The sequence below is a fragment of the Amaranthus tricolor genome, chromosome 8, assembly GCF_026212465.1.
Source record: "Amaranthus tricolor cultivar Red isolate AtriRed21 chromosome 8, ASM2621246v1, whole genome shotgun sequence".
Lineage (NCBI taxonomy): Eukaryota > Viridiplantae > Streptophyta > Magnoliopsida > Caryophyllales > Amaranthaceae > Amaranthus > Amaranthus tricolor.
The window spans coordinates 14,342,329-14,366,917 of record NC_080054.1 but is presented as its reverse complement, the minus strand read 5'-3'; positions in this window follow the sequence as shown (position 1 = coordinate 14,366,917).

Here is a 24,589-nt window from a genome sequence, read left to right as displayed (position 1 = left end):
TGCTATTCTGTTCTTCCACCCCATTAGTGGGGACCTTGACCTTTGATACTCCGTTTGTATCAATTCTTCATCGTTCATTCTTCATTGATCATTGATCCTTGCTCATTCTTGATCGTTCATTCTTCATTGACCATTGATCCTGTGTACAATCTTCACTGATCGTTGATCCTTGTTCATTCTTCATCGTTCATTCTTCATTGATCATTGATCCTTGTTAATTCTTCATCGTTCATTCTTCATTGATCATTGATCCTTGTTCATTCTTCATCGTTCATTCTTCATTGACCATTGATCCTTGTTCATTCTTCGATGATGATTGATCCGTGTTCGTTCTGTATCGTTCATTTTTCATTGATCATTGATCCTTGTTCATTCTTCATCGTTCATTCTTCATTGACCATTGATCCTTGTTCATTCTCCATCATTCATTCATCAATGACCATTGATCCTTGTTCATTCTTCATCATTCATTCTTCATTGACCATTGATCCTTGTTCATTCTTCAATGATTATTGATCCTTGTTCGTTCTTCATCGTTCATTCTTCAATGATCATTGATCCTTGTTCATTCTTCAATGATCATTGATCCTTGTTCGTTCTTCATCGTTCATTTTTCATTGATCATTAATCCTTGTTTATTTTTTATCGTTCATTCTTCATTGATCATTGATCATTGATCCTTGATCATTCTTCAATGATGATTGATCCTTTATCGTTCTTAATCGTTCATTCTTCATTGATCATTGATCCTTGTTCATTCTTCATCGTTCATTCTTCATTGACCATTGATCCTTGTTCATTCTTCAAAGATCATTGATCCTTGTTCGTTCTTCATCGTTCATTCTTCATTGATCATTGATCCTTGTTCATTCTTGATCTTTCATTCTTCATTGATCATTGATCCTTGTTCGTTCTTCGTCGCTCATTCTACATTAACCATTGATCCTTGTTCAGTTTTCAATCATTATTGATACTTGTTCATTCTTCATCGTCAGTCTTCATTGACCATTGATCCGTGCTCATTCTTCAATGATCATTGATTCTTGTTCATTCTTCATCGCTCATTTTTCATTGATCATTGATCCTTGTTCATTCTTCATCGTTCATTCTTCAAGGATCAGTGATCCTTGTTCATTCTTCATTGTTCATTCTTCAATGATCATTGATCCTTGTCCATTCTTCATTGTTCATTCTTCATGGATCATTGATCCTTGTTCATTCTTCATCGTTCTTTCTTCATTGATCATTGATCCTTGTTCATTCTTCATCGTTGATTCTTCATTTATCATTGATTCTTGTTCGTTCTTCATCGTTCATTCTTCATTGACCGTTGATCCTTGTTCATTCTTTACTGATCATTGATCCTTGTTCATTCATCATCGTTAATTCTTCTTTGATCATTGATACTTGTTCATTCTTCATCGTTCATTCTTCATTGATCATGTATCCTTGTTCATTCTTCATCGTTCATTCTTCATTGACCATTGATCCTTGTTCATTCTTCAATGATGATTGATCCTTGTTCGTTCTCTATCGTTCATTTTTCATTGATCATTGATCCTTGTTCATTCTTCATCGTTCATTCTCCATTGACCATTGATCCTTGTTCATTCTTCAATGATCTTTGATCCTTGTTCGTTCTTCATCGTTCGTTCTTCATTGATTATTGATCCTTGTTCATTCTTCAATGATCATTGATCCTTGTTCGTTCTTCATTGTCCATTGTTCATTGATCATTGATCCTTGTTCATTCTTGATCTTTCATTCTTCATTGATCATTGATCCTTGTTCGTTCTTCATCTTTCATTCTTAATTAACCATTGATCCTTGTTCATTCTTCAGTCATCATTAATCCTTGTTCATTCTTCATCGTTCATTCATCATTGACTATTAATCCGTGCTCATTCTTCAATGATCATTGATCCTTGTTCATTATTCATCTTTCATTCTGCATTGATCATTGATCCTTGTTCATTCTTCAATGATCATTGATTCTTGTTCGTTCTTCATCCTTCATTCTTCATTGATTATTGATCCTTGTTCATTCTTCATTGACCATTGATACTTGTTCATTCTTCTTCGTTCATTCTTCATTGATCGTTGACCCTTGTTCATTCTTGATCTTTCATTCTTCATTGATCATTGATCCTTGTTCGTTCTTCATCGTTCATTCTTCATTAACTATTGATCCCTGTTCATTTTTCATCGTTCATTCTTCATTGACCATTGATCCGTGCTTATTCTTCAATTATCACTAATCCATGCTCATTCTTCATGGACCATTGATCCTTGTTCATTCTTCACTGATCATTGATCCTTGTTCATTCTTCATCGTTCATTGTTCATTGATCATTGATACTATTTCATTCTGCATCGTTCATTCTTCAATGATCATTGATCCTTGCTCATTCTTGATCGTTCATTCTTCATTGACCATTGATCCTTGTACAATCTTCACTGATCGTTGATCCTTGTTCATTCTTCATCGTTCATTCTTCATTGATCATTGATCCTTGTTAATTCTTCATCGTTCATTCTTCATTGATCATTGATCCTTGTTCATTCTTCATCGTTCATTCTTCATTGACCATTGATACTTGTTCATTCTTCGATGATGATTGATCCTTGTTCGTTCTGTATCGTTCATTTTTCATAGATCGTTGATCCTTGTTCATTCTTCATCGTTCATTATTCATTGACAATTGATCCTTGTTCATTCTTCAATGGTCACTGATCCTTGTCCGTTCTTCATTGTTCGTTCTTCATTGATCATTGATCCTTGTTCATTCTTCATTCTTCATTCTTCATTGACCATGATCCTTGTTCATTCTTCAATGATCATTGATCCTTGTTCGTTCTTGATTGTTCATTCTTCATTGATCATTGATCCATGTTCGTTCTTCATCTTTCATTCCTCATAACCATTGATCCTTGTTCATTCTTCAATCATCATTGATCCTTGTTCATTCTTCATCGTTCATTCTTCATTGACCATTAATCTGTGCTCATTCTTCAATGTTCATTGATGCTTGTTCATTTTTCATCGCTCGTTCTTCATTGATCATTGATCCTTGTTCATTCTTCAGCGTTCATTCTTCATTGACCATTAATCCGTGCTCATTCTTCAACGATCATTGATCCTTGTCCATACTTCATTGTTCATTGTTCATTGATCATTGATCCTTGTTCATTCTTCATCGTTCATTCTTCATTGATCATTGATCCTTGTTCGTTCTTCATCGTTCATTCTTCATTTATCATTAATTCTTGTTCGTTCTTCATCATTCATTCTTCATTGACCATTGATCCTTGTTCATTCTTCACTGATCATTGATCCTTGTTCATTCTTCATCGTTCATTCTTCACTGATCATTGATACTTCTTCACTCTTCATCGTTCATTCTTCATTGATCATTGATCCTTGTTCATTCTTCATCGTTCATTCTTCAATGATCATTGATCCTTATTCATTGTTCATCGTTCATTCTTCATTGATTGTTGATCGTTGCTCATTCTTGATCGTTCATTCTTCATTGACCATTGATCCTTGTTCAATCTTCTGTAATTCTTGATCCTTCTTCATTCTTCATCGTTCATTCTTCATTGATCATTGATCCTTGTTCATTCTTCAATGATGATTGATCTTTGTTTGTTCTTTATCAATCGTTCTTCACTGATCATTGATCCTTGTTCATTCTTCAACGATCATTGATTCTTGTTCGTTCTTCATCGTTCATTCTTCATTGATCATTGATCCTTGTTATTCGTCATCGTTCATTTTTCATTGACCATTGATCCTTGTTCATTATTCATTGATCATTGATCCTTGTTCATTCTTCATCGTTCATTCTTCATTAATCATTGACCCTTGTTCATTCCTTATCTTTCATTCTTCATTGATCATTGATCCTTGTTCGTTCTTCATCAGTCATTATTCATTAACTATTGATCCTTGTTCATTCTTCAATCATCATTGATCCTTGTTCATTCTTCATCGTTCATTCTTCATTGATCATTGATACTTGTTCATTCTTCATCGTTCATTCTTCATTGATCATTGAACCTTGTTTATTCTTCATCGTTCATTCTTCAATGATCATTGATCGTTAATCATTCTTCATTGATCATTGATCCTTGCTCATTCTTCATCGTTCATTCTTCATTGACCACTGATCCTTGTTCATTCTTCACTGATCATTGATCCTTTTTCATTCTTCATCGTTCATTCTTCATTGATCATTGATACTTGTTCACTCTTCATCGTTCATTCTTCATTGATCATTGACTCTTGTTCATACTTTATCGTTCATTCTTTAATGATGATTGATCCTTATTCATTGTTCATCGTTCATTCTTCATTGATCATTGATTTTTGCTTATTCTTGATCGTTCATTCTTCTTTGACCATTGATCCTTGTTCAATCTTTAGTGATCGTTGATCCTTGTTCATTCTTCATCGTTCATTCTTTCTTGATCATTGATCCTTGTTCATTCTTCAATGATGATTGATCTTTGTTCGTTCTTTATCGTTCGTTCTTCATTGATCATTGATCCTTGTTCATTCTTCATCGTTCATTTTTCATTGATCATTGAACCTTATTCATTCTTGATCTTTCATTCTTCATTGATCATTGATCCTTGTTCGTTCTTCATCGTTCATTCTTCATTAACCATTGATCCTTGTTCATTCTTCAATAATCATTGATCCTTGTTCATTCTTCATCGTTCATTCTTCATTGACCATTGATCCGTGCTCATTCTTCAATGATAATTGATCCGTGCTCATTCTTCATTGTCCATTGGTTCTTGTTCATTCTTCACTGATCATTGATCCTTGTTCATTCTTCATCGTTCATTTTTCATTGATCATTGAAACTTGTTCATTCTTCATCGTTCATTCTTCATTGATCATTGATCCTTGTTCATTCTTCATCGTTCAGTCTTCAATGATCATTGATCCTTATTCATTCTTCATCGTTCATTCTTCATTGTTCATTGATCCTTGCTCATTCTTGATCGTTCATTCTTCATTGACCATTGATCCTTGTTCAATCTTCACTGATCGATGATCCTTGTTAATTCTTCATCGTTCATTCTTCATTGTTCATTGATCCTTGTTCATTTTTCATCGTTCATTCTTGACCAAGATGGTCAAGGTACGAATGTCCAAGATGTCCATGTCCAATCCAATGCAAGGGAATTAATTTTTTTGAAGTCTTATTTTGATCATGGCATGCACGGTCGAAATAAGTCATCAAATGGTTGTACTTTGCTAAGTATAACTTATTATCTTATTGAAGAGACAAATTGAACACGGTTACAATGAAGGCGAAACTTAAACGTGGCGATTATAAGGCTTGATTGCAAGCCGTTGAAGAGCATTAATTGGAATACAAAGGGGCGTGTTTTAAGGAGATTTAAAGCTGGTTTTTAATCTCATTTAAAGCTGCAGTTTTGGAATACAAAGGGGTATGTTTTAAGGAGATTTAAAGCTGGTTTTTAATCTCATTTAAAGCGGCGGTTTTGGAATTCAAGGGGCAGCTTGTTTTTAATCTCATTTAAAGCAGCGGTTTTGGAATTCAAGGGGCAGCTTTGAATGACGGTATTGGACAGTTTTTGAGAGATTAATTGCTGAACATTTATCCTTGTTTTAAGCTTAGTTTTAAGTAGTCTTTTAATTATTGTTGAATGGGATTAAAGTGGATGGTTATGAGCCCTTTCATCATCTTTTATTTTCAGCATTTATTTTTTTGTTTTGTTGCTATTAATTAGGCAAGTTGTTGATGGAATTGTTGGATGTATGAAAGCTATAAATAGCATGCTAAACATGAATGAAAAATCATCCAGAAATTTGCCAAAGAAAAACGTGTGTTTGTTTATTGAACTTGACTTGTGTTTAGTCAATTTTAATTGTCCAAATTTGAGTGTTCAAAATTTGAAGAGTTAGAGTTTTAGTGAGAGTTCCTAAAACTAGAGCTTGTAGTTGACGATTTGGTGAGAGTTCCCTAATCTAAGCTACACCCAAACAAGTGAGTGAGTGTTCCTCCTTGTTATATCCTCAAGTTTAGGGTGAGAGTTACCCTTAACTATCTTGATTAATTTAAACATTTTTCCTAAGTTAAACAAAACCCAAGGACCCCTTATTTTATACTTATTGTGAACAAGTTTTCCATCTTGTTTACACATCAATTCTTCATTGATCATTGATCCTTGTACATTCTTCAGTGATGATTGATCCTTGCTCATTCTTGATCGTTCATTATTCATTGACCATTGATCCTTGTTCAATCTTCACTGATCGTTGATCCTTGTTAATTCTTCATTGTTCATTCTTCATTGATTATTGATACTTGTTCATTCTTCATCGTTCATTCTTCATTGATCATTGATCATTGATCCTTGTTCATTCTTCATCGTTCATTGTTCATTTGTCATTGATTCTTGTTCATTCTTCATTGTTCATTCTTCATTGACCATTGATCCTTGTTCATTCTTCACAGATCATTGATCCTTGTTCATTCTTCATCGTTCATTCTTCGTTGATCATTGATACTTGTTCATTCTTAATCGTTCATTCTTTATTGATCATTGATCCTTGTTCATTCTTCATCGTTCATTCCTCAATGATCATTGATCCTTATTCATTCTTTATCGTTCATTTTTCATTGATCATTGATCCTTGTTCATTCTTGAACGTTCATTCTTCATTGACCATTGATCCTTGTTCAATATTCACTTATCGTTGATCCTTGTTCATTCTTCATCGTTCATTCTTCATTGATCATTGATCCTTGTTCATTTTTCATCGTTCAATCTTCATTGATCATTGATCCTTGTTCATACTTCAATGATGATTGATCCTTGTTCGTTCTTTATCGTTCATTCTTCATTGATCATTGATCCTTGTTCATTCTTCATCGTTCATTTTTCATTGACCATTGATCCTTGTTCATTCTTCAATGATCATTGATCCTTGTTCATTCTTCATCGTTCATTCTTCATTGATCATTGATCCTTGTTCATTCTTCATCGTTCATTCTTCATAGATCATTGATCCTTGTTCATTCTTCATCGTTCATTCTTCAATGATCATTGATCCTTCTCCATTCTTCATTGTTCATTCTTCATTGATCATTGATACTTGTTCATTCTTTATCGTTCATTCTTCATTGATGATTGATCCTTGTTCATTCTTCATCGTTCCTTCTTCATTTATCATTGATTCTTGTTCATTCTTCATTTACCATTGATCGTTGTTCATTCTTCACTGATCATTGATCGTTGTTCATTCTTCGTCGTTCTTTCTTCATTGATCATTGATACTTGTTCATTCTTCATCGTTCATTCTTCATTGATCATTGATCCTTGTTCATTCTTCAATGGTCATTGATCCTTATTCATTGTTCATTCTTTATTGATCATGGATCCTTGCTCATTCTTGATCGTTCATGATGCGAAACAAAGGCTGAATATAGACTTTGTGACACAAAGATCAATGTTGTTCCACAACTTCAATCAATGACATACTCACAATCCCAAATCAATCGACAAACAGGCGCTTAGGCACACAAAACATGCAAAGAACATGTTTCTTGTTTCTCTGATATCGGTGAACGGAGTACCTTGGTTTCACTTTCTGACTATACTGATGATAGGTACAACGCAAGGACTCCCAGGCCTTGATTGCAGGGTGCCCTTGAGATTCTAAATCACTCCGTAATTCGTCTTCTCTCCGGCCAAAGGTTTCTCCACAACCTTCGATGAAGTTTGCAAACAAACTTCAAAACTCAGAAAAATCCTTTTTCTGAAAATACCTCAAGTGTTATTAATGATCAAACAATATTCAACGTGTTTATTACAATGAGAGCCCATGTATATATAGGCTTTGGAAACTAGAACTAGCCGTTAGAACGATATGTGACTATTACACGTAAGCAACTAACAAAACAGAAAGCTATACAGAATGCTCAACACTTAGTCAGATTTCTGATTTTTCCAAGTTGCTGACTGGATCTCCTTTAGCTTGTTCCACAGACTCCCTGATGCGCTATTAGTAGTATCCTTGGCCCTTGGTGGCTTGGCCCATGTGGTGAGATACCATTCCAGCCTTCCTCCCGGTCCAAGTGTCCCCCGTCCGAGTTCAGGCGGTTCAGCAAGGTCTGCTGTTTGGCAGACAGTTCTGTAGCTCTGGTTCTGGGTTCTGTCTGTTCATCCGTGCTTGGGTCTATCCTTAGTTGCTGAGAAGTGTCAATGGAGGTTCCTTGAGTCCCACGTGCATTTGGCGTAGATGTTCAGTCTAATACACTGTCATGCTCATGCATGTCCTTTTGGAGAGCCTTGACCTTTGATACTGTGTTTGTATCAGTTCATTCTTCATTGACCATTGATCGTTGTTCAATCTTCACTGATCGTTGATCCTTGTTCATTCTTCATCGTTCATTCTTCACTGATAGTTGAACCTTGTTCATTCTTCTTCGTTCGTTCTTCATTGATCATTTATCCTTGTTCATTTTTCATCGTTCATTCTTCATTTATCATTGATCCTTGTTCATTCTTCAATGATGATTGATCTTTGTTCGTTCTTTATCATTCGTTCTTCATTGATCATTGATCCTTGTTCATTCTTCATCGTTCATTCTTCATTGACCATTGATCCTGGTTCATTCTTCAATGATCATTGATCCTTGTTCGTTCTTCATCGTTCATTCTTCATTGATCATTGATCCTTGTTCATTCTTCATCGTTCATTCTTCATTGATCATTGATCCTTGTTCATTCTTCAATGATCATTGATCCTTGTTCATTCTTCATCGTTCATTCTTCATTGATCATTGATCCTTATTCATTCTTGATCTTTCATTCTTCATTGATCATTCATCGTTGTTCGTTCTTCATCGTACATTGTTCATTAACCATTGATCCTTGTTCATTCTTCAATCATCATTGATCCTTGTTCATTCTTCATCGTTCATTCTTCATTGACCATTGATCCGTGCTCATTCTTCAATGATCATTGATCCGTGCTCATTCTTCATTGACCATTGATCCTTGTTCATTCTTCACTGATCATTGATCCTTGTTCATTCTTTATTGATCATTGATACTTGTTCATTCTTCATCGTTCATTCTTCAATGATCATTGATCCTTATTCATTCTTCATCGTTCATTCTTTATTGATCATTGATCCTTGCTCATTCTTGATCGTTCATTCTTCATTGACAATTGATCGTTGTTCAATCTTCACAGATTGTTCATTCTTCATCGTTCATTATTCATTGATCATTGATCCTTGTTCATTTTTCATCATTCATTCTTCATTGATCATTGATCCTTGTTCATTCTTCAATTATGATTGATCATTGTTCGTTCTTTATCGTTCGTTCTTCATTAATCATTGATCCTTGTTCATTCTTCATCATTCATTCTTCATTGACCATTGATCCTGGTTCATTCTTCAATGATCATTGATCCTTGTTCGTTCTTCATCATTCATTCTTCATTGATCATTGATCCTTGTTCATTATTCATCGTTCATTCATCATTGACTATTGATCCTTGTTCATTCTTCAATGTTCATTGATCCTTGTTCATTCTTCATCGTTCATTCTTCATTGATCATTGACCCTTGTTCCTTCTTGATCTTTCATTCTTCATTGATCATTGATCCTTGTTCCTTCTTCATCGTTCATTCTTCATTAACCATTGATCCTTGTTCATTCTTCAATCATCATTGATCCTTGTTCATTCTTATTCGTTCATTATTCATTGTCCATTGATCCGTGCTCATTCTTCAATGATCATTGATCCGTGCTCATTCTTCATTGACCATTGATCCTTGTTCATTCTTCACTGATCATTGATCCTTGTTCATTCTTCATCGTTCATTCTTCATTGATCATTTATACTTGTTCATTATTCATCGTTCATTCTTCATTGATCATTGATCCTTGTTCATTCTTCATCGTTCATTCATCAATGATCATTGATCCTTATTCATTCTTCATCGTTCAATCTTCATTGATCATCGATCCTTGCTTATTCTTTATCGTTCATTCTGCATTTACCACTGATCCTTGTTCAATCTTCACTGATCGTTTATGCTTGTTCATTCTTCATTGTTCATTCTTCATTGATCATTGATCCTTGTTCATTTTTCATCCTTCATTCTTAATTGATCATTGATCCTTGTTCATTCTTCAATAATGATTGATCCTTATTCGTTCTTTATCGTTCGTTCTTCATTGATCATTGATCCTTATTCATTCTTCATCGTTCATTCTTCATTGACCATTGATCCATGTTCAGTCTTCAATGATCGTTGATACTTGTTCGTTCTTCATCGTTAATTCTTCAATGATAATTGATCCTTGTTCATTTTTCATCGTTCATTCTTCATTGATCATTGATCCTTGTTCATTCTTCAATGATGATTGATCCTTGTTCATTCTTCATCGTTCATTCTTCATTGATCATTGATAATTGTTCATTTTTCATCGTTCATTCTTCATTGATCATTGATCCTTGTTCATTCTTCAATGATCATTGATCCTTGTTCATTCTTCATCGTTCATTCTTCATTGATCATTGATCCTTGTTCATTCTTGATCTTTCATTCTTCATTGATCATTGATCCTTTTTCGTTCTTCATCGTTCATTCTTCATTAACCATTGATCCTAGTTCATTCTTCAATCATCATTTATCCTTGTTCATTGTTTATCATTCATTCTTCATTGACCATTGATCCGTGCTCATTCTTCAATGATCATTGATCTTTGTTCATTCTTCATCATTCATTCTTCATTGATCATTGATCCTTGTTCATTCTTTATCATTCATTCTTCATAGATCATTGATCCTTGTTCATTCTTCATCTTTCATTCTTCAATGATCATTGATCCTTGTCCATTCTTCATTGTTCATTCATCATTGATCATTGATCCTTGCTCATTCTTGATCGTTCATTCTTCATTGACCATTGATCCGTGCTCAATCTTCAATGATCATTGATCCTTGTTAATTCTTCACTGATAATTTATCCTTGTTCATTCTTCATCGTTCATTCTTCACATATCATTTATCCTTGCTCATTCTTGATCGTTCATTCTTAATTGACCATTGATCCATGTTCAATCTTCACTGATCGTTGATTCTTGTTCATTCTTCATCGTTCATTCTTCATTTATAATTGATCCTTGTTCATTTTTCATCGTTTATTCTTCATTGATCATTGATCTTTGTTCATTCTTCAATATTGATTGATCCTGTTTCGTGCTTTATCGTTCATTCTTCATTGATCATTGATCCTTGTTCATTCTTCTTCGTTCATTCTTCATTGACCATTGATCCTTGTTTATTCTTCAATCATCATGGATCCTTGTTCATTCTTCATCGTTCATTCTTCATCGTTCATTCTTCATTGACCATTGATCCTTGTTCATTCTTGATTGTTCATTCTTCATTAACCATTTATCATTGTTCATTCTTCAATGATCATTGATGCTTGTTCGTTCTTTATCGTTTATTGTTCATTGATCATTGATCCTTGTTCATTTTTTATCGTTCATTCTTTATTGACCATTGATCCTTGTTCATTTTTCAATGATCATTGATCCTTGTTCATTCTTCATCGTTCATTCTTCATAGATCATTGATCCTTGTTCATTCTTCAACGATGACGAATGAACAAGGATCAATGATCAATGAAGAATGAACGATTAATAATGGATAAGGATCAATGATCAATGAAGAATGAACGATGAAGTATGAACAAGGATCAATGATCATTGAAGAATGAACGATGAATCATGAACACGAATCAAAGATCAATGAAGAATGAACGATGAAGAATGAACAAGGATCAATGATCAATGAAGAATGAACGATTAAGAATGAACAAGGATCAATGATCATTGAAGAATGCACGATGAAGAATGAACAAGGATCAATGATCATTGAATAATGAACGATTAAGAATGAACAATGAAGAATGAAGAAGGATTCATGATCATTGAAGAATGAACGATGAAGAATGAACAAGGATCAATGATCATTGAAGAACGAACGATTTAGAATGAACAAGGATCAATGATCATTAAAGAATGAACGATGAAGAATGAACAAGGATCAATGAACAATGAACGATCAAGAATGAACAAGGATCAATGAGCATTGTAGAATGAACGATGAAGAATGAACAAGGATCAATGATCAAAAATGAATGAACGATGAAGAATAAAAAGGGATCATAGCTCATTGAAGAATGAACGATGAAGAATGAACAACGATCAATGATCAATGAAGAATTAACGATGAAGAATGAACAAGAATCAATGGTTAATGAACAATGTACGATGAAGAACGAACAACGATGAATGATCAATGACGAATGAAAGATCAAGAATGAATAAGGATCAATGATCAATGAAGAATGAACGATGAAGAATGAACAAGGATCAATGATCATTGAAGAATGAACAAGGATCAATAATCAATAAAGAATGAACGATTAATATTGAATAAGGATCAATGATCAATGAAGAATGAATGATGAAGCATGAACAAGGATCAATGATCATTGAAGAATAAACAATGAAGAATGGACACAGATCAAAGATTAATGAAGAATGAACGATGATGAATGAACAAGGATCAATGATCAATGAAGAATGAACGAATAAGAATGAACAAGGATAAATGATCATTGAACAATGAACGATCAAGAATGAACAATGAAGAATGAAGAAGGATTATTGATCATTGAAGAATGAACGATGAAGAATGAACAAAAATCAATGATCATTGAAGAATGAACCATTTAGAATGAACATCGATCAATGATCATTGAAGAATGAACGATGAAGAATGAACAAGGATCAATGAACAATGAACGATCAAGAATGAACAAGGATCAATGAGCATTGTAGAATTAACGATGAAGAATGAACAAGGATCAATAATCAAAAATGAATAAACGATGAAGAATAAACAAGGATCAATGATCATTGAAGAATGAACGATGAACGATGAAGAACGAACAACAATCAATGATCAATGAAGAATGAACGTTGAAGAATGAACAAGGATCAATGATCATTGAAGAATGAACGATGAAGAACGAACAACGATCAATGATCAATGAAGAATGAACAAGGATCAATGAGCATTGTAGAATGAACGATGAATAATCAACAAGGATCAATGATCAATAATGAATGAACGATGAAGAATGAACAAGGATCAATGATCATTGAAGAATGAGCGATAAAAAATAAACAACGATCAATGATCAATGAAGGATGAAAGATGAAGAATGAACGATGAAGAATGAACAAGGATCAATGAGCATTATAGAATGAACGATGAAGAATGAACAAGGATCAATGGTCAATAATGAATGAACGATAAAGAATGAACAAGGATCAATGATCGTTGAAGAATGAACAAGGATTAACGATCATTGAAGAATGAACGACGAAGAATGAACAAGGATCAATGATCATTGAAGAATGAACGATGAAGAATAATCAAGGATCAATGATCAATGAACAATGAACGATGAAGAATGAACTAGGATCAATGATCAATTAAGAACGAACGATTAAGAATGAACAAGGATCAATGAGCATTGTAGAATGAACGATGAAGAATGAACAAGGATCAACGATTAATAATAAATGAACGATAAAGAATGAACAAGGATCAATGATCATTGAAGAATGAACGATGAAGAATGAACAAGGATCAATGATCATTGAAGAATGAACGATTTAGAATGAACAAGGATCAATGATCATTGAAGAATGATCATTGAAGAATGAATGATGAAGAATGAACAAGGATCAATGATCAATGAACAATGAAAGATCAAGAATGAACAAGGATCAATGAGCATTGTAGAATGAACGATGAAGAATGAAAAGGATCCATGAACAAAGAACGATCAAGAATGAACAAGGATCAATGACCATTGTAGGATGAACGATTAAGAATGAACAAGGATCAATGATCAATAATGAATGAACGATGAAGAATGAACAAGGATCAATGATCATTGAATAATGAACGATGCAAAATGAACAAGGATCAATGATCAATGAAGAATGAACGATGAAGAATGAACAAGGATCAATGATCATTGAAGTATGAACGATGAAGAATGAACAAGGATCACTGATCTTTGAAGAATGAACGATAAAGAATGAACAAGGATCAATGATCATTGAAGAATGAACGATGAAGAATGAACAAGGATCAATGGACATTGTAGAATGAACGATAAAGAATGAACATGGTGATACAAATGTATCAAGTGTTGAAACCCATACGGACAGCTTGCAAAGATCATGTTTCCCAGAGACAGTGTTCTGACTTGACATGTACGCCAAATAGTCATGAAGGGCAGAAGTTGGCCAAGGATGCTTTCCAAGGATTGAGTATAACCTCAAGATCATGTATTGGGTACAAGGAAGGCAATTTAGTACCAAGGAACAGCATCATGCACATGGAAAGGGGAACAGCTCATGGTTTCAGAACAGCACATCAAACCAGCGACCAGGGCACCTTGCACGACACGTGGAGATCAAACTAGTACATCCAGGACCTGGATTAACGTGGAAATGGAATTTTGGTACTTGGATCTAGCCATCAAAGGCGTAGGACTATGCTAAGAATCCACGTGGAGTCCTAGAAGCTGAGCTAAAGGAGGGCTGCTCGATAGTTTTTGGATCAGAATCTGTTTTAAGTGATTTTGTTGATTTCTGTTTCTGTTTTAATTAGCTTGTAATAGCACGTGGCTTTTTAAATAGGCGTGTGCTAGTATAGCCATTAAGGTAGTTGAGGACTCTATAAAAGGAGGGCGCCTCACCCATGTAATAAGAGGAAAATTCACGTTCATTTTGATAATTCAATACATAGAGAGGTATTTCAGAAAAGAGTTTTTTGTTTTCTTCTTCGAAGTTGGAGGCAACTTCATGAAAGGCTACGGAGTAACCTTTGATCCTTAGAGCGTTAAGAGTTGCGGAGCAGCCTTGATACTTTAAGAAAACCTCGAGTGCAAGGTCTGGAAGGCTTTGTACATATCAGTTTCGTGTCGATCATAGAGGAGGGTCACAGGTGATCAACATCAGAAAATCAAGAACGGAGTTCTTGGTTCTGTTTGTGGTTGTTTCGTGTTCTTTTCATAATCATTTCGTAGTATTGTTTGTAGTAATCATTAAAGCTTCCGCGCAACATTCATCCTTGCATAACCAAGGCCTTAATCAGCCCCTGTTACGCATCAAATTGGTATCAGAGCACGGTTCGCGAAGGGGACAAGTTACGCACAGAGGAACCATTGTTTAGATTCTGTCAGTTTTTGGGGTTTGAAACTTGATCGATTTGGAGGACCGTTTGAGGTTATTTTTCAAAACTATTTTTGCACAATATTTTTCATTGAGTTGGTGATTTTTTGGCGTTGGAATTATTGGATTTGGTGGAGTATTGAAGGAGATATGCATGATTCGTTACAGACTGCGCACCATCGATCAGTTCTGTACATGTGTGGTAAGTTGTCTTCGAAAACCTATCAAGATTCTTTCCTTTGGCCTTCATTTTCCATCACATTATCACTTAAAATCCTGTATTCATCAAAACACATCGTGTGTGCACTTTTCCTTACGTTTCATTGGCTTCTTGATTCACCCATGTGTGCACTTTTCCTTACGTTTCATTGGCTTCTTGATTCACCCATTTCAGTGTTGCTTTGAAAAAGTACAGGGGGGGTTCATTTTTTTTTGTGTCTTCTGAATTTTATTTTTTCATCCTTCATTTTTGAGTCTTTTTCATTGTTTATTTTTTTCACATTGATTCATTTTGAGTCTTGTTTTTGGGGAGCCTTGTTGTGTAGTCAGTGGGGTTGTGGAAAAAAAGATGCGCAAGTGTTTTTGACCAAAGGTCATAGAAACAATTCAGACTGTATGTGTGTAGTGAAATTTGATTTGTGATCAAACCACACAATATTTTTGAGTAATTTCAATTCTGAGTGTTTGTAGACATCTTTAGCTGTGTTGTTACCAATTTTCATCAGTATTGGAGTTGTTTTGATTGGGTTCACAGTAGTGAAAGTGGAGCACACAGATTCTGAAATTGTGCTGATTGGTTCTGTTTGTGTTCTGTTTAGTGCACACAAAAATTCCCAAACTTCGTGTCTTTTTCTTTCTTTCTTTTCATTCTTATCTTTACTCTCACACTTCATTTTGAGAGATTCTTGAGTCTTAGAATATGAAGTCATCAAACGAACACATAAGCATGGCTGAAAGAATGGATAGACTTGAAGATCTAGCTTATGACCTTAATGAATCTGTTCTAAAACAATTGAAGATTAAGGAGCAAAACATTAAAAGGTTGCAACTAGCATGTATAAAACAATGTGATTGGGGTATGTTCAAGCATTATTCGGAACAGTTTGGCCATGTTTTGATTCAAGGGCAGAAGTGCCATAGATATATGGTCCTTCATATAGAGAAGAGAAAGCTTCATCTTCAGCAAGAAAAATTGAGAATCCAACAGAGATTGCTAGAGGAATATGGGGATTCTAAAGTGGTAACTGTTCTTAAGTATGACCCTAATGCTAAGCGTAGGGTTATATTTAACGTCACTTCAAAGTATGTTGATACAGTTGCGCACCCTCCACCTCGTTTTAAGAATATCAATGAACTTGACAAGGCGATTAAAGAAATTCATGCAGAAATGAGTAATGATCTTAAAGGTGGTGATATTGCTTCTAAACAAGAGGAACTTGACTTGTATGCAAATGTGATTCCTATCTATGATGAATATTCAGAATCAGATTGTGAAGAGTTTGTTGAAGCTCTTGAAGAAGTGGTTGAAACATCTTATGTAGAGGTTGTTCATGATCTTGAAAGCATGGTTGAAACACCTTGTGATGAAAGTGTTAATGACCTTGAGGAGGTTGTTGAGACAATTTGCATGGAGAATGTTGGTTCCACAATGGAGTGCTTTGAAATAGTGGACTTTCATCCGAGATTGGAGCTTGGCTTGCAAATAGAGCCAGCAAGGAAGCATGAGTATGTAAGGGTTGATGATTTTGTTGAATATGTTCATGTTAGTACGTTTGTGGAGTTTAACCCTACAAAAATTCGAGGTCGAATTTTTTCTAAGAAGGGGGGAATGATACAAGTTAATTATGGTCTAGGTAATACAAGCAAGCTAATCTTCTTGGTAAGCTTGTTTTACATATGGGTATGGTTCATTATGCAAGTGAGGACAAGAGCTTTCATCCTTGCATGTGTGATGATTATGGGGGACTTGGTTTGTGGAGTGTTTGTATGTGGATCAGATGGCAGCTTAGTGTGAAAGAATACAATAGCATGTCCATAAATTAAGACCAACAACAATATCAAACAACAAGCAGAAATCAGCAAGGTTGTAAGTGCAGCAGTAGTGCAGTACAACCCTTACAACAGATCATGTGACAGTAAGGGAAGTATGTGCATTTTTTACAAATCTGAACCAACAAGCATTAGGTGTATTGGGCGTTAGTTCAGCAAGCCATGGAGGAATTAGAATTGAGGACAATTCTATCCAAGAGGGAGGAATTGATACAAATGTATCAAGTGTTGAAACCCATACGGACAGCTTGCAAAGATCATGTTTCCCAGAGACAGTGTTCTGACTTGACATGTACGCCAAATAGTCATGAAGGGCAGAAGTTGGCCAAGGATGCTTTCCAAGGATTGAGTATAACCTCAACATCATGTATTGGGTACAAGGAAGGCAATTTAGTACCAAGGAACAGCATCATGCACATGGAAAGGGGAACAGCTCATGGTTTCAGAACAGCACATCAAACCAGCGACCAGGGCACCTTGCACGACACGTGGAGATCAAACTAGTACATCCAGGACCTGGGTTAACGTGGAAATGGAATTTTGGTACTTGGATCTAGCCATCAAAGGCGTAGGACTATGCTAAGAATCCACGTGGAGTCCTAGAAGCTGAGCTAAAGGAGGGCTGCTCGATAGTTTTTGGATCAGAATCTGTTTTAAGTGATTTTGTTGCTTTCTGTTTCTGTTTTAATTACCTTGTAATAGCACGTGGCTTTTTAAAATGGCGTGTGCTAGTATAGCCATTAAGGTAGTTGAGGACTCTATATAAGGAGGGCCTCACCCATGTAATAAGAGGAAAATTCACGTTCATTTTGATAATTCAATATATAGAGAGGTAATTAAGAAAAGAGTTTTCTGTTTTCTTCTTCGAAGTTGGAGGCAATTTCATCAAAGGCTACGGCGTAACTTTTGATCCTTAGAGCGTTAAGAGTTGCGGAGCAGCCTTGATACTTTAAGAAAACCTCGAGTGCAAGGTCAGGAAGGCTTTGTACATATCAGTTTCGAGTCGATCATAGAGGAGGGTCACAGGTGATCAACATCAGAAAATCAAGAACGGAGTTCTTGGTTCTGTTTGTGGTTGTTTCGTGTTCTTTTCATGATCATTTCGTAGTATTGTTTGTAGTAATCATTAAAGCTTCCACGAAACATTCATCCTTGCATAACCAAGGCCTTAATCAGCCCCGGTTACGCATCACATGGATCAATGAGCATAGTAGAATGAACGATGAAGAATGAACAAGAATCAATGATCAATAATGAATGAATGATGAGGAATGAACAAGAATCAATGATCAAAGAAGAATGAACGATGAAGAATGAACAACGATCAATGATCAATGAAGAATGAACGTTTAAGAATGAACAAGGAACAATGATCAATGAACAATAAACGAACATGAATGAAGAAGCATCAATGAGCATTGTAGAATGAACAATGAACGATCATGAATGAACAAGGATCAATGAGCATTGTAGAATAAACGATGAAGAATGAACAAGGATAAATGATCAATAATGAATGAACAATGAAGAATGATCAAGGATTGATGATCATTGAAGAATTAACGATGAAGAATGAACAACGATCAACGATCAATTAAGAATGAACGATGAAGAATGAACAAGGATCAATGAGCATTGTAGATTGAACGATGAAGAATGAACAAGGATCAATGATCAATATTGAACGAACGATGAAGAATGAACAAGGATCAATAATCATTGAAGCGTGAACGATGAAAAATAAACAAGGATCAATGATCAATGAAGAATGAATGATAAAGAATGAACAAGGATCAATGAGCATTGTAGAATGAACGATGAAGAATGAACATGGATCAATTATCAATGAAGAATGAACGATGAAGAATGAAAAAGGATCAATGATCAATGAAGAATGAAAAAGGATGAATAAGCATTGTAGAATGAACCATGAAGAATGAACGATGAAGAATGAACAAGGATCAATGATCATTGAAGAATGAACGATGAAGAATGAACAAGATTCAATGATCAATAAACAATGAACGATGAAGAATGAACAAGGATCAATGATCATTGTAGAATGAACGATGAAGATTGAACAAGAATCAATGATCAATAATGAATGAATGATGAGGAATGAACAAGGATCAATGACCAATGAAGAATGAACGATGAAGAATAAACAACGATCAATGATCAATGAAAAATGAACGTTTAAGAATGAACAAGGAACAATGATCATTGAGGAATGAACGATGAAGAATGAACAAGGATCAATGATCATTGAAGAATGAACGATAAAGAATGAACAAGGATCAATGATTATTGAAGAATGAACAAGGATCAAAGATCAATGAACAATGAACGATGAAGAATGAACAAGGATGAATGATCATTGAATAAGGAACGATGAAGAATGAACAAGGATCAATGATCAATGAAGATTGAACGATAAAGAATGAACAAGGATCAATGATCATTGAAGAATGAACGATGAAGAATGAACAAGGATCAAAGATCAATGAACGATGAAGAATGAACAAGGATCAATGAGCATTGGAGAATGAACGATGAAGAATGAACATGGATCAATGATCATTGTAGAATGAACCATGAATAATGAATAAGAATAATTGATCAATAATGAATGAATGATAAAGAATGAAAAAAATCAATGATCAAAGAAGAATAAACGATGAAGAATTAACAACGATCAATGATCAATGAAGAATGAACGATGAAGAATGAACAAGGATCAATGATCAATGAAGAATAAAGAATGAACGATTAATAATGAACAAGGATCAATGATCATTGAAGAATGAACGATGAAGTATGAACAAGGATCAATGATCATTGAAGAATGAACGATGAAGAATGAACAAGGATCAATGATCAATGAACAATGAACGAACATGAATGAACAAGGATCAATGAGCACAGTAGAATGAACAATGAACGATCATGAATGAACAAGGATCAATGAGCATTGTAGAATAAACGATGAAGAATGAACAAGGATCAATGATAAATAATGAATGAACAATGAAGAATGATCAAGGATTCATGATTATTGAAGAATTAACGATGAAGAATGAATAACGATCAACGATCAATTAAGAATGAACGATGAATAATGAACAAGGATCAAAGAGCATTGTAGAATGAACGATGAAGAATGAACGAGGATCAATGATCAATAATGAATGAACGATGAAGAATGAACAAGGATCAATAATCATTGAAGCATGAACGATGAAAAATAAACAAGGATCAATGATCAATGAAGAATGAATGATGAAGAATGAACAAGGATCAATGAGCATTGTAGGATGAACGATGAAGAATGAACATGGATCAATTATCAATGAAGAATGAACGATGAAGAATGAAAAAGGATCAATGATCAATGATGAATGAAAAAGGATTAATGAGCATTATAGAATGAACCATGAAGAATGAACGATTAAGAATGAACAAGGATCAATGATCATTGAAGAATGAACGATGAAGAATGAACAAGGTTCAATGATCAATAAACAATGAACGATGAAGAATAAACAAGGATCAATGATCATTGTAGAATGAACGATGAAGATTGAAAAAGAATGAATGATCAATAATGAATGAATGATGAGGAATGATCAAGGATCAATGATCAATGAAGAATGAACGATGATGAATAAACAATGATCAATGATCAATGAAGAATGAACGTTTAAGAATGAACAAGGAACAATGATCATTGAGAAATGAACGATGAAGAATGAACAAGGATCAATGATCATTGAAGAATAAACGATAAAGAATGAACAAGGATCAATGATTATTGAAGAATGAACAAGGATCAAAGATCAATGAACAATGAACGATGAAGAATGAACAAGGATGAATGATCATTGAATAAGGAACGATGAAGAATGAACAAGGATCAATGATCAATGAAGATTGAACGATGAAGAATGAACAAGGATCAATTATCATTGAAGTATTAACGATGAAGAATGAACAAGGATCACTGATCATTGAAGAATGAACGATAAAGAATGAACAAGGATCAATGATCATTGAAGAATGAACGATGAAGAATGAACAAGGATCAATGAGCATTGTAGTATGAACGATGAAGAATGAACATTGATCAATGTGCATTGTAGAATGAACGATGAAAATGAATAAGAATCAATGATTAATAATGAATGAATGATGAGGAATGAACAAGGATCAATGATCAATGAAGAATGAACGATGAAGAATGAACAACGATCAATGATCAATGAAGAATGAACGTTTAAGAATGAACAAGGATCAATGATCAATGAACAATAAACGATCATGAATGAACAAGGATCAATGAGCATTGTAGAATGAACAATGAACGATCATGAATGGACAAGGATCAATGAGCATTGTAGAATAAACGATGAAGAATGAACAAGGATCAATGATCAATGATCAATAATGAATGAACAATGAAGAATGATCAAGGATTAATGATCATTGAAGAATTAATGATGAAGAATAAACAACGATCAACGATCAATTAAGAATGAACGATGAAGAATGAACAAGGATCAATGAGCATTGTAGAATGAACGATGAAGAATGTACAAGGATCAATGATCAATAATGAATGAACGATGAAGAATGAACAAGGATCAATAATCATTGAAGCATGAACGATGAAAAATAAACAAGGATCAATGATCAATGAAGAATGAATGATGAAGAATAAACAAGGATAAATGAGCATTGTAGAATGAACAATGAAGAATGAACATGGATCAATTATCAATGAAGAATGAAGGATAAAGAATTAAAAAGGATCAATGATCAATGAAGAATGAAAAAGGATTAATAAGTATTGTAGAATGAACCATGAAGAATGAACGATGAAGAATGAACAAGGATCAATAATCATTGAAGAATGAACGATGAAAAATGAACAAGGATCGACGATCAATAAACAATGAATGATGAAGAATGAACAAGGATCAATGATCATTGTAGAATGAACGATGAAGATTGAACAAGAATCAATGATCAATAATGAATGAATGATGAGGAATGAACAAGGATCAATGATCAATAAAGAATGAACGATGAAGAATAAACAACACTCAATGATCATTGAGGAATGAACGATGAAGAATGAACAAGGATCAATGATCGTTGAAGAATGAACGATAAAGAATGAACAAGGATCAATGATCATTGAAAAATGAACGATGAAGAATGAACAAGGATCAAAGATCAATGAACAATGAACGATGAAGAATGAACAAGGATCAATGAGCATTGTAGAATGAACGATGAAGAATGAAAATGGATCAATGATCAATACTGAATGAACTATAAAGAATGAACAAGGATCAATGAACATTGAAGAATGAAAGATGAAGAATGAACACGGATCAATGATCAATGAAGAATGAACGACGAAGAATGAAAAAGGATAATTGATCAATGAAGAATGAACGATTAATAATGAACAAGGATGAATGATCAATGAAGAATGAACGATGAAGAATTAACAATGAAGAACGAAGAAGGATTAATGATCATTGAAGAATAAATGATGAAGAATGAACAAGGATCAATGATCATTGAAGAATGAACGATTTAGAATGAACAAGGATCAATGATCATTGAAGAATGAACGATGAAGAATGAACAAGGATCAATGATCAATGAACAATGAACGATCAAGAATGAACAAGGATCAATGAGCATTGTAGAATGAACGATGAAGAATGAACAAGGATCAATGATAAATAATGAATGAACGATGAAGAATGAACAAGGATGAATGATATATAATGAATGAACGATGAAGAATGAAGAAGGATCAATGATCAATGAACAACGAACGATGAAGAATGAACAAGGATCAATGAGCATTGTAGAATGAACGATGAAGAATGTACAAGGATCAATGATCAATAATGAATGAAAGATGAAGAATGAACAAGGATCAATAATCATTGAAGCTTGAACGATGAAAAATAAACAAGGATCAATGATCAATGAAGAATGAATGATGAAGAATGAACAAGGATCAATGAGCATTGTAGAATGAACGATGAAGAATGAACATGGATCAATTATCAATGAAGAATGAACGATTAAGAATTAAAAAGGATCAATGATCAATGAAGAATAAACGATGAAGAATGAACAAGGATCAATGATCAATGAAGAATGAACGATTAAGAATGAACAAGGATCAATGATCATTGAAGAATGAACGATGAAGAATGAACAAGGATCAATGATCATTGAACAATGAACGATCAAGAATGAACAATTAAGAATGAAGAAGGATTAATGATCATTGAAGAATGAACAAGGATCAATAATCATTGAAGAATGAACGATTTAGAATGAACAAGGTTCAATGATCATTGAAGAATGAACGATGAAGAATGAACAAGGATCAATGAACAATGAACGATCCAAAATGAACAAGGATCAATGAGCATTGTAGAATGAATGATGAAGAATGAACAAGGATCAATGATAAAAAATGAATGAACGAAGCAGAATGAACAAGGATCAATGATCATTGAAGATTGAACGATGAAGAATGAACAACGATCAGTTATGAAGAAGGAGGGATTGATGCAATTATGAAGAGCTCACAATTCAATATCAAACTAGGACATAATTGCATCAAAGCACTAATAAAGCCCATTGAACCTCCATGTACTAAACATGCTGATCATAGGTTGAAGGAAGGAGATCAACTTCAAGATGGACTAAACATGAACATGAAAGCATGGCAAGAGCAAGAGGAAACACAAGGAAGCCTTCCAGAAAACATCAGACAGAACAGAAGGCTGTTCCCAAGTCAGCAAGCAACAGAACAACAAAGACATAAATCTGCCTGGCAGCCCACCTTGCGAGCATGGGAACGTCTAGCCTGGTGTGTGTATGTGCGAGGAAATCCAAGGGTTGTCATCTTTGGACATGAAATAAGAAGCCAGGACCCAAGGATGATGGAGCTAGCTCTCACAGAACCCACGAGAACAGCTCCAAGGTCTCATGTTCGCCAGTTGTTTGAAAATGGCTGATTCAATGTGTTAAGAGTTATTTTTATGTTTCTGTTTTTTAGTTCTTGTTTTGCACGTGTTTTTAATAATAAGGCACGGGGTTAGTATGATTGTTAGACACCCCATTATAGCCGTTATAGCTCTATATAAAGGAGCAACCTCTTTG